This window comes from Ovis aries, chromosome X, assembly GCF_016772045.2.
Source record: "Ovis aries strain OAR_USU_Benz2616 breed Rambouillet chromosome X, ARS-UI_Ramb_v3.0, whole genome shotgun sequence".
Classification (NCBI taxonomy): domain Eukaryota; kingdom Metazoa; phylum Chordata; class Mammalia; order Artiodactyla; family Bovidae; genus Ovis; species Ovis aries.
The window spans coordinates 6,279,076-6,292,112 of NC_056080.1; positions in this window are offsets into that span (position 1 = coordinate 6,279,076).

Below are 13,037 nucleotides of genomic sequence, written 5' to 3' on the forward strand. Positions count from 1 at the left end.
AGCCAGTCCCTTCTCCAGGGGATCTCCCTGACCCTAGGAAATCTAACCCATGTCTCCTACATTGGCAGGCAGATTCTTTACCCCCTGAGCCACCCAGGAAGCCCTTGTTCACCAGGGGAGAGAGAGAACTCGGTTCTGGAGAAGTTACCATGTTCCCTCCACACCAGACTGTGGAACATTCCTCAGAGCTCGGAGACACTGTCTGGCGCCTGGAGAGGTCCTGTGCACCCCTGGGTGAGTACGGCTGAATCTGAGGCATCATGAGCACTGGGATTCTGGGTTAGAGCCTGGCACTGATGTCCAGGGAACCTGGGAGGGGGCGGTGTGGACACGCACAGGGATGGAGGACCTTTCGTCCCTGGGCAAACTGTGACTCGGTAGGTGGACCCGCAGAGTGTGTGTTTGTCAGGAAGGCTGCTCGTTCATCCCTTCCATGTAGCATCAGTGAGTTCTGTTCACCGATGGGGATGGCCACCTCATCCATCCATCCTTCATCCATCCTTCCTTTTACCCATTCACCCATCCATGCTTTCATCAAGCCGTCCATCCACCCATCTATCCATCCATCCACGTATCCATTCACCCATCCATCTACTCATCCGTCCATCTATGTGTCCATTCATCCATCCAACCTTTCATCTATGCATCCTTCATCCATCCATCTGTCTATCCACCCATCTGTCCATCTACCCATCCATCCATCTATGTATCCATTCATCCATCCATCCACCCATCCACCCATCTATGTATTCATTCATCCATCCATCCATCCACCCATCCATCATCTATCTCCATCCATCCATCCACCCACCTACCCACCCATCCATCCATCCATCATCTGTCTCTCCACCCATCCACCCATCCATCCATCTATGTATCCATTCATCCATCCATCCACCCAGCCATCCATCCATCCATCATCTGTCTCTCCATCCATCTACCCATCCATCCATCTATGTATCCATTCATCCATCTATCCATCCACGCATCCATCCATCACTATCTCCATCCATCCACCCATCCATCTATCTGTGTGTCCATTCATCCATCGAACCTTTCATCTATCCATCCTTCATCAATCCATCCATCCATCTGTTTATCCATCCATCCATCCATCTACCCATCCATCCATCTATGTATCCATTCATCCATCCATCCACCCCCCAATCCATCCATCCATCCATCCATGCATAAATCAACCACTGATCTATCCATCCATCCACTCACACATCCATCCATCCATCCTTCCAGCAACCATGTGTAGAGTAGGGCTACCCAGCCAGGCTGTGAGCAAACACTGGATGGAGCTCACTGTTGAGTGCCACAGAGGTCTTGTCCTACAGGAGCTAGCCATCTAGGGTGGGATGAGTAATAGCCCCAATATATAAATTCCTAATGCCTAGAAACTGGGGATATACTGGATGTGATAAGAGGCACTTTTCGTGGGACTGAGCTCTGCAAAATCAGGTAAGTGTCAAATGTGACCCAGTTGAAGCTCCCTCTGTCTTGATACCAACTGAATTTTGAGGGTGTCTATTTCATAAATACCTCTCACCTTGGCTTTTAGGAAATACAACAATAGCAGGTGAACCAGGCTCCCTCCGAGGCTGGAGGGTTTGGGAGGCTGACTGGGGAAGCTTCTCAGAAGACCCACGGGCTGGGTCAGGGAGGTAGCGCCATGCCTGTTTCCCAAGTGGCCTGGTCCTCAGGATGGATCAGGTCTCACAATGGGCGCCGTCATTAAGCTTTTTGGTGTCTGTCTTGCTGACTCTTCTTCCATCAACTGATGCTGCTAACACGTGCCGTGTTTATACCCGGGTTTGCCGAGTGGACAGCGAGACCTATGCACTCTGTCTGAGGGACGCTTAGGGGCAAATCCACGCCAGGCGTGGTTTTCCATCCAGGCTCCGTAGTCACTAAATGTGTCATTTAAGAAATGAGTTGAAGTTGTGTGTGTGGTGTTGTCTGGGTCCCGCTATCCTAGGGGTTTGTTTAACAAAAGCCGCAGAAGCACAAACACTATCCCAGACATAACGATGTCCTGGGTGTCCGCATGTGCGGTAGGGCAGTGTGTATGCGTAGTAAAACGCTTGAGAACTCCCCAGTCTCTGAGGCTCTCTTCAATGAAGCAAACCATGGCACAGGACTATAACTTGCCCAGCAACCTTTGTTTTTAGGTCTTCCCTGATAGCTCAGTTGGTAAAGAATCCGCCTGCAATGCAGGACACCCTGGTTTGAATCCTGGGTCGGGAAGATCCCCTGGAGAAGGGAAAGGCTACCCACTCCAGTATTCTGGCCTGGAGAATTCCATGGACTGTATAGTCCGTGAGGTCGCAAAGACTCGGACATGACTGAGTGACTTTCACTTTCAACAAAGCATTTTCTGAGGTTCACTAACTTCTAGCACTCTTTGCTTTTATTACTAACTTACAAATTCTGGTGATATCAACTGCATCGATTTCTTCCCTTTTTTCTTTATAATTCTCAGCCTTCCTCTTAGGAGGTCGTGTCGAACTTCCTGTGTTTGACGCCTGCCCTTAATTTTTGACTTTTCTTATTTCGGGTCAGTGTCCTCATTTCTGACACCCGGGTTGCATGTCATAGACACATTGTTATTTGCGTGGTTCCTCTTTACCCTCATGGGTGACTGAAAAGGGTTTTTAAAAATCCCCGAGTGCATAGAATCACAAATAATCATTTCACTGTTGTGAGTTCAGGAATGCATTTACCCAGAATAGGCAATATTTTTTAAAGCAACCCACTCCAGTACTCTTGCCTGGAGAATCCCATGGACGGAGGAGCCTGGTGAGCTGCAGTCCATGGGATCGCAAGAGTCGAGCATGACGGAGTGGCTAAGCACGCAAGGTGTCCTTGGCAAAGGCAAGCAGGCTTTAATGCTCCCTTGTAGCGGAAACGCTGCTTCCTTTCAAAACGCCATCTCTGAAGGGGAGGAAGGAGCAAAAAATAGGAAGACTTCCAACAACCTTCATAGTAGAAAGAAACAGACCCCCTGTTGCTCGGGCGCTTCAGTTATGTCTCTCTGCGACCTCGTGGACTGTAGCCCGCCAGGCTCCTCTGTCCGTGGGATTCTCCAGGCAAGAATATTAGAGTGGGTTGCTATTTCCTCCTCTAGGGGATCTTCCTGACCCAGGGATGGAACCCTGTTCTCCTGCGTTGACAGGCAGGTTGTTTAATATGCTGAGCCACCTGGGAAGCCCAGACCCCGTCGGGTTCTATAATTTCCTGCCAGTCTTTGAAATTCTTTCCCTGCAGGTTTTTTGCAAGTACCAAAGCAGGGTGAAATGCAGCCATCTATTTCCGAGACGCTGAAGGACCTCAGAGGCAGCGCATGAGTGATGGTGTGCTGGCCGCAGGGCTGGAGGGAGTAATGAAACTGTCCGCGGTGATTCAGAGAACGCCAGAAGCTGTCAGCAGCATGGGATTAGCTTTCAGGACCTGCCTGGGGTGTTGGGGAAAATGGCAAGTGGTCACGTTAGAGATGCAAAATTATCTCTCGAGGAAAATGACCAGAAGCATCGCCAGGCGGTGCAGGCGGCAACTCTCCGCTTGGAAAGTGGTGGCCGGAGCCCCAGTGGCTCACACCAGCGAATGGACGTGTCTGAGAGGTTCGCGCATCTGCAGAGGGACGTCGGGACGCGGCCAGGAAACAGGACCAAGTGGCCAGAAGCCTGCACTGTGGATTTCTCACAATTTGAATCATGAATATAAAAAAGTCATCATTAGTCGCTCAGTCACGTCCGACTCTGTGACCCCACGGACTGCAGCACGCCAGGCTCCTCTGTCCATGGGCTGCCCCAGGCAAGAATGCTGGAGTGGGTTGCCATTTCCTCCTCCAGGGGGTCTTCCAGACTCAGGGATCAAACCCGCATCTCCTGCATTGCAGAAAGATTTTTTACCAAAGTTAGTTTTGCGTTAGTCACTCAGTTGTGTCTGACTCTTTGCAACGCCATGGATTGCAGCCCACCAGGCTCCTCTGTCCATGGGATTCTCCAGGCAAGAATACTGGAGTGGGTTGCCATGCCCTTCTCCAGGGGATCTTCCCCACCCGGGAATCAAACCCGAGTCTCTTATGTCTCCTGTGCTGACAGGCGGGATTTTTTTTCCACTGGCACCACCTGGGAAGCCCAGATGGATAAATAGACATTTCAGATATATAGATGATAGAGATAGATAGAAAGACGAGAAAATAGACAGATACTGACAGATACATAGATAAGAACAATGAAAAATAATAGATGATAAATAGGCAACTCATAGATGACAGATATATACTCAGTGAGTGATAGATACATCATCGAAAGAAAAGCAATATAAAAAAAGTGAAGGTGTTAGTTGCTCAGTCGTGTCTGACTCTTTGCAACCCCGTGGACGGCAGCCCACCAGGCTCCCCCGTCCCTGGGATTCTCCAGGCTAGAACACCAGAGTGGGTTGCCATTTCCTTCTCCAATGCATGAAAGTGAAAAGTGAAAGTGCAGTCTCTCAGTCATGCCCGACCCCCCGCGACCCCATGGACTGTAGCCCACCAGGCTCCTCCGTCCATGGGATTCTCCAGGCAAGAATGCTGGATTGGGTTGCCATTTCCATCTCCAGGGGATCTTCCCGACCCAGGAATGGAACCCGCATCTCCTGGGCTTCCCAGGTGGCGCTGGTAGGAGGAAGGATGAAAACAGAAAATAAAGATACGTGCTAGATGATGGATACATAAGAGACCAGTGATGGATACGTAGACAGACAGGCTGCGCCTCTTAAGCTAAATCAAGGTTTCTCAGCCTCAGCCCTACTGACGCCTGGGGCTGGACTCTCTGCTGTGGGGCATCCTGGGCACCGTGGGGATGGGGCAGCGTCCCTGGCCACCCCCCACCACACGCCGGGAGCCCCACCACTGTGATAACACCCCAGATGCTGGGTATCTGTGTCCCAATGTCCCCAGACATTGCCAGGGTCCCCTGGAGATCAGGGTCCTTTGCAGACCCCAAGGTCCCGCTCCAAAGACTAAACCGTTCGAAGTTGCGTGCACCTAGCTTTTAGAACAGCAGAGCTGGGATGCACATTAAAATTCCAAGTGAGTTATCCGTGTGTTCCAGACCAGACTTAAAATAAATAAATAAATAACAGAGTCGCTGAGATCCACCCCAGCCCTTGAGCTCTGTTGTTTACTTCTAAGGCAGAGGTGTCCCCGGCTGCCCTTTCTCAGAGCACTCAAGGGTCTGGGAGGGAGGAGAAGCTGGTGGACGTGCGTCTCAGAACATCCGTTCCCCCCGACACCTGCCTGCTCGCCCGCCTAGTGCGGGGCCCCTCCGCGAGACGCAGCCTCAGCAGCTGGACGGACCCAGCCCAACGGTGTGGACAGACACTGGGGATGTTAAGAGGATCCAGGAAAGGGTCCTGCCAGCGCCAAGAGGCAGTGACACGCTTGCCCTCTCTGGGATCGCGGTGCCGTGGCACCATTTCCAGCTCCGCTCTGGACCTGTGTGGGCAGGAGGGGAGGAGGAGAAGGGAGGGAGACAGAGAGAAGCAGAGAGAGACAGAGAGAAGCAGAGAGAGAGAGAAACAGAAAGAGATAGAAGCACACAGAGAGAGACAAACAGTTTGTTTCAGTTCAGTTCAGTCGCTCGGTCGTGTCCGACTCTGCAACCCCACGGCCTGCAGCACGCCAGGCTTCTCTGTCCATTGCCATCTCCCAGAGTTTCCCCAAACACATGTCCATCGAGTCGGTGATGCCCTCCAACCATCTCATCCTCTGTTGTCCCCTTCTCCTCCTGCCCTCAATCTTTCCCAGCATCAGGGTGTTTTACAATGAGTCGGTTCTTCGCATCAGGTGGCCAGAGTGTTGGAGTTTCAGCTTCACCATCAGTGCTTCCAATGAACGCCCAGAACTGATCTGCTTTAGGATGGACTGGTTGGATCTGCTTGCAGTCCAAGGGACTCTCAAGAGCCTTCTCCAACACCACAGTTCAAAAGCATCCATTCTTCGGCGCTCAGCTTTCTTTACAGTCCAACTCTCACATCCGTACGTGACTCCTGGAAAAACCGTAGCCTTGACTAGAAGGAGCTTTGTTGAGAGAAGCAGAGAGAGAGGCAAAGACGGATGCGGGATGAGACAGAAGCAGAGGGAGGTGGGTTTCTCTGCAAGGCACCCCATGTAGGTCCAAGTAGACAGACAAGCAGCTCATGGTCAGAGACCTGAACTCCCTGAAGAGTTCATTTCAGGCTCATTTCAAGGTCCCTGAAGACCTTGCGGGAATTGCTGTTTTTTTAAAAGGCAGAGTGAGGCAGAGGGTGCCAGGGTGTGTGATCACCTGCTGGACCATCTTCTGATTGGCTGGTGGTGATGCATCACCCACCTTCTGCTTCCAGCCGTCTGGGGTCCCCGTGCTGGTGGGCGGGGCACACCGTTAACTTCTTCCACCTCCTGGGGGCTTCAGTGTCTGCAATACAGCTCAGAGGACACGGCTCAGAATATTGCCTCCAGCCCTTGAGGAGGAACGGGACGTCCTTGGCTTTGCTTAATGGGTGAGCTAATGGGTGAGCTGGTTGCCCTTGGTCTCCGTTGACTCTTTCCCTTTGTTTCTGCTTTTGCTCTCTTCTCTGATTCGCTTTATTCTTTGGCATTCGGCGAAGTCCTAGGAGGCGAAAGCTTTCTTCTCAACAACAGCAGGAGGAGAACATGAGGCAGCGGGTGTTCTGCCCAGGGAAGGACTCGCAGAGTCAGCTCATTTGCAACATTGTTAATAAGAGTTGTAGGCATTCTAGAAATGAAGCAAAAGCTACCCCACGTCGCCTTTCATTCTCATGCGTGCTCAGCCGCTCAGCTGTGTCTGACTCTTTGCCACCCCGTGGACCGTAGCCTGCCGGGCTCCTCTGTCCATGGGATTCTCCAGGCAAGAAGACTGGAGCTGGTTTCCATTTCCTTCTCCAGGGGGTCTTCCCCACCCAGGGATCAAACCCACGTCTGCTGCGTCTCCTGCATTGCCAGGGGAATTCTTTACCACTACTGCCACAGACTATTTTTTTTTTTTTCCTCTCTCGCCATCATCTGATGAATCTCAAATGTTTTCAGCCTGAAATAATTCTCAAGCCAACTCTAATCCCCATGGAGCAAAAAAAGGATAGCAAAAAGACACGAGAACTGAAGCCAGTGAAATTGAAAGTGACTCAGTCGTGTCCTACTCTTTGCAACCCCATGACTATACAGTTCATGGGATTCTCCAGGCCAGAATACTGGAGTGGGGAGCCTTTCCCTTCTCCAGGGGATCTTCCCAACCCAGGGATCGAACCCAGGTCTCCCGCATTGCAGGAGGATTCTTTACCAAGTGAGCTATCAGGGAAGCCAGCAAGTCAGCAAAATGTGTGTTGAAGTAGGTTGGTGCTGTCAACCAAAAAATACAGTCCCCACCTGAAATCAGAGTTATTTTATTGGGTGGGCATGTTGAGGACTCAGAGCCCGGGAGACAGCATCTCAGTAGCTCTGAGAAAACTGCTCCAAGGAGGCGGGAGGGGGAGTCAGGCTGTATACAATTCTGCAACAAAGGGAGCAGGTGGTCTGCACAGCAAAGATCAGATATCAGGGAAGGAATTGAGGATTCCATGTAAGGGAACATGCACCCTGTGGCCTCACCGAATTCACTCCTTTCAAATGCACCTCGGCTGTCTGGGGCCGAGCCTGTTTCCTTGTTCACCTTCAGGAAAGGTAGAGGTCACGGATGGCTGATTCTTGTGTTCGCCCAGCTCCTCTGCAATCACCGTGGGGGTGGTGGAGTGAAATGTTGCCAGAATCATGGCCCAGACAGTAAAGAATCCGCCTCCCATGCAGGAGACCCAGGTTTGACCCAGGGTTGGGAAGATCCCCTGGAGGAGGGCATGGCAACCCACTCCAGTATTTTTGCCTGGAGAATCCCATGGACAGAGGAGCCTGGTGGGCTACAGTCCCTGGGGTTGCAAAAGAGTCAGACTTAGCGACTTAAACAACAGGGGATCTTCCCTACCCAGGGATTGAACCCAGGTCTCCTGCATTGCAGATGGATTCTTTACTGACTGAGCCACCGTGGAAACCGAAGAATGGTGGAAATCCAAGAATACTGGAGTGGATACCCTTTCCTTACTCCAGGGGATCTTCCCAACCCAGGTCTCCCACATTGCAATTGGATTCTTTACCGTCTGAGCCACCTAGGAAGCCCTGTGATCATAAACGTTTTTTAAATTTTGATATTAAGTTTTTAAAAATTTTAATGTCTTTATTTTTGGCTGCCCTGGGTCTTGGTTGTGGCATGCGGGATCTTTCGTTGCTAGCTGGGCAGGCTTTATTTGCCCCTGAGGCATAGGAGATCTTAGTTCCCTGACCAGGTATCGAACCCACGTCCCCTGCAGTGGAAGGCGGATTCCTAACCACTGGGCCACCAGTGAAGCCTCAGTCATAAAGGTTTTTGATCTGAGGGAGGAAGAGGATCAGATAGGCTGGGAGGCAAGCAAGCAGGTGACAGAAGAGAGAATTCAAGACGGTACCCTACTTTTTGGAGGAAGAAGCCAGGAACCACAGATGCAACTCCAGAAGCCGAAAGAAACCCAGAAATAGATCCTTCCCCACCAAGGCCTGCCGACACCTCTATCGTAGCCCCGCATGACCTGTTTCAGACATCTCACACGCAGAATCGTAAGACAGTCCCTATGTCTTGTGTAGGCATCATCGGCTCCAGCGGGTCCCCAGCGCTCACTGACCCCGTGCCACGCCCATCTTTGCCAAGCGTGGAAAAGCAGTCGTCCGTCTCCCCTGACGCTGGACATCTCCTATGACTTCTGGACTTCTTGCTGTCTCTTCCTGAAGCCCAACATTGAAATCAGTCAAAACATACACAGGTTCATCCACCTCACTAGAGCTGATGCAACCCTGGTCCCTTTTCATGGCCGAGCGATATTCCATTGTATATATCAGCCACAGCTTCTTTATCCATCCCTCGGTCAGTCGACGTCTACACTGCTTCCACGTCCTTAACGGTTGTTCAGCTGCACAGTCGTGTCCGACTCCTTGCAGCTCCACGGACTGCAGCACGCCAGGCTTCCCTGTCCTTCACCATCTCCCGGAGTTTGCTCAAACTCATGTCCGTTGAGCCAGTGAGGCCATCCAGCCATCTCGTCCTCTGTCGCCCCCTTCTCCTTTTGCCCTCCATCTTTCCCAGCATCAGGGTCCTTTTCCAAGTCGTACCTACTGTGAATAGCGCTGGGATGGACATTGGGGTGCATGTGTCTTTTTGAATGATGGTGTCCCTAGGGTGTATCCCCAGGAGTGGCATTGCTGGGTCATATGGTCATTTTATTACTAGTTTTTGAAGGACTATCTCTACTGTTCTCCATAGAGGTTGTACCAATCTACATTCACACCCAGAGTGTAGGAGGGGGCCCTTTTCTCCACACCCTCTCCAGCATTTATTGTTTGTAGGTTTTTCGATGATGGCTATTCTGACCTTTGTGAGCAGATAGCTTGTTGCAGTTTTGATTTGCATTTCTCGAATAATGAGGGATGCTGAGGGATGATGTGGGGAGTGGAGGAGGGGGATTCAAGAGGGAGGGGATTTATGTATGCCTTCGGCAGACTTACGTTGTTGTGCAGCAGAAAGCAACAAAACACTGCAAAGCAATTCTCCTCCAGTTAAAACACACACACACACACACACACACACACACACACACACACACACACACACACACACACACACAGAGGCAACTGCAACCTTTATTCAGTTGGTTGTTGCAAACTGGTCCCTCTCTGTCTGTCTCTCTCTCTCTTTTTTTTTTTTTTTTTTTGCCTCCTCTGAACCTCCTTTGCTGACCTGGTCTCTCCCTCTCTTTGCAATCAAGCTCTCTGTCTCCTCCTCAGCTATTCATTTCAAATTCCTACCCATTTAATAACAGCTGCACCGGTATCTCCGCCTGTCCCTTGGAAATTAATTTAGTTACCGTCACAGGGAGACTTCGCTTCTGACTTTAAAGTACCCGATGGCGAGGGGGGTGGAGAGGGTTAGCCTGCAGCCAAGGGCACAGCCGCCCGCCGAGCACTCCGAGTGCCCTCCCCCCCAACCCCAGCTCCAGGGCTATGCCACAGACCACATTAGTAATTGATGCTTCGAGCCAGCATCCCCGGGCGGAGATGCCAGCCGGGGCCTTCGGAGATTCTGCAAGTCACCCTGGGTCTGTGTGTTTGTCCGTGTGAAGGATGAACTACGGCACAGAGGAGGAAAAGGAAGAAAGAGATGCTTTCCTTGCAATGAAACAGGGGGGTTGTCGATGAGTAGCTGTAGGCAGAAGCTTGCCCGCGTGTGGGTGCCCCGTGCAGCTTTTTCATCCTTTTCTGCCTGCATCACCGGCTTTTCCGCGTCGGCTGTCTTGGCTGCCTGGTCGGGATGTGTGTGCATCGGCGCTTCAGTCGTGTCTGACTCTGTGACCCCATGGACTGCAGCTTGCCAGCCTCCTCTGTCCATGGGATTCTCCGGGGAAGAATACTGGAGTGGGGTGCCATTTCCTTGGGGGAACTCTTAAGATCTCTGTCTCTCTCTGATGTTTCCCTCTCAACCCTGGGGAATAGAGGCTTCTTACATCCTGAGGTCATCTGCGAGATGAAGTTTGAAATGGTTGCTGGTTGGTTGGTCAGTTGCTCAGTCGTGACCGGCTCTTTGAGGCCCCATGGACTGCAGCATGCCAGGCCTCCCTGTCCTTCACCATCTCCCGGAGTTTGCTCAAAATCATGTCCATCAAGTCAGTGATGCCGTCCAACCATCTCATCCTCTGCCGCCCTGTTCTCCTTTTGCCTGAAGCCTTGCTCAGCATCAGAGGAATGGTGGCATTTTGGTAAAAGTCAGGGTCCTAGAAAGACCCTGTTGAATGAGACACGACCGTGAGCCAGCCCCAGGAGCGTGACAAGCAGTACGTTCCCTGCAGGGCTGAGTGACGCTAAGGGGAGGGAGACCGAGAGGCAGATTCCGAGGTGGTGCTGTGCAGGAGCTCGGACTGCCAGCGAGCTGTCTGCCAGTCTGCTGCTCCTGCATCAGAAATTGCGTCTTGTGAGATGGCTTCATCTTCTAGACCTGGGTTTCTCAGCCTCACCCCGCCTCTCGTCTGCGGCTGGATGGCCCTGGGCTGTGGGTTGTCTGGTGCACTTGGGGTGCGGAGCAGCAGCCCTGATCTCCATCCACCACGTGCCGGGGATGACCCCCCACACCCCAAGTGTGCCAACCAGAAGTGTCTCTGGATGTCGGTGTATGTCCCCTGGGGGCAAAGTCATCCCTGGGTGAGAACCGCAGCTGGAGCTAGAAAGATAGGGGGGCAGATGGATGGGTGGGTGGGTGGATAGATGGATATAGGTAGATGGATGGATGGATATAGGTAGATGGATTGATGGATAGATGGTTATAGATGGAGGGATAGATTAGGTAGATGGATATAAATAGATGGATGGATGGATGGGTGGGTGGATAGATGGATATAGGTGGATGGATGGATGGATATAGGTAGATGGATGGATGGATAGATGGTTATACGTAGATGGATAACTGGATGGATGGGTTAGATAGATGGATGAATGGATAGATGGATATACATAGATGGATGGATGGATTAGGTAGATGGATATAAATAGATGGTTATAGAAGGATGGATTAGATGGATGGATGGATGGGTGGGTGGATGGATATAGATAGATGGATTGATGGATAGATGGTTATGGATGGATGGATAGATGGGTGGATGGATGGGTGGATGGAGGGATAGACGGATGGATGGATGGATGGATATAGATAGATGGATTGATGGATAGATGGTTATAGATGGATGGATGGATGGATGGATGGATGGATATAGATAGATGGATAAATGGATGGATGGATGGATAGATGGGTGGATGGGTGGATGTGTGGATGGATGGGTGGATGGAGGGATAGATATATGGATGGATGGATGGATGGATGGATGGATGGATGGATATAGATAAATGAATTGATGGATAGATGGTTAGAGATGGATGGATGGATTAGGTAGATGGATATAAATAGATGGATGGATGGATTCAATGGATGAATGGATGGATGGATGGATGGATTCGATGGCTGGATGGGTAGGTGTATAGAGATAGATGGTTAGACGGATGGATGGATGGTTGGATAGATTAGATAGATAGATGGATAGATGGATGGACAGATGATAGATATTGAGTTGGCTGCAAAGTTTGTTCAGGTTTTTCTGTAAGATTATAGATAGAAAGATTGAGAGGTGATACATTGATAGATGATTAAAGCAATGAATATAGATAGGTAGGTTGATAGAAACATTGATAGATAAGTGATGGATAAATATATCGATAGATTAGATAATAGATAAATGAATGGAAAATATAGAGATAGATGTAGATAGATAGATAATGCAGATAGATAGATAATAGATAAAGTGGGTAGATGATTGATGGATACAATGGACGGATGGGCAGGTAGATGGGTGGATGGATACAGATACATAGATGGTAGGTAGATGAACAGATCTTAGATAATGCTAGACGGGTAAAGATGCATAAATTCTAAATAATAGATAAGTTGGGTAGATGATTGATGGATACAGTGGATGGATGCACAATTAGATGGCCGGCTGGATGATAGACGAATAGATAAATGATGGATAGGTAGAGATATTATCTAAAGATGGATAGGTAATTTATCTATAACAGATGAATGAAAAGACAAATCATGGATACACAGATGGCTTCCCTGTGGCTCAGCTGGTGAACAATCCACCTGCAGTGTGGGAGGCCGGGGTTCAGTCCCTGGGTCGGGAAGATCCCCTGGAGACGGGAATGTGTACTCACTGCCGTGTTCTGCCCTGGAGAAGCCCATGGGAGAGGAGCAGGGTGGGCTGCAATCCATGGGGTCACAGAGACAGGTAGATAGATCATTCAGGTATCTGACTCACATTATCGTGGTTGCTGCAAGGCCAGCAGAGGTATACTTTTCTCCTGTCAGCTCCAAGGACCAAAGAATGTT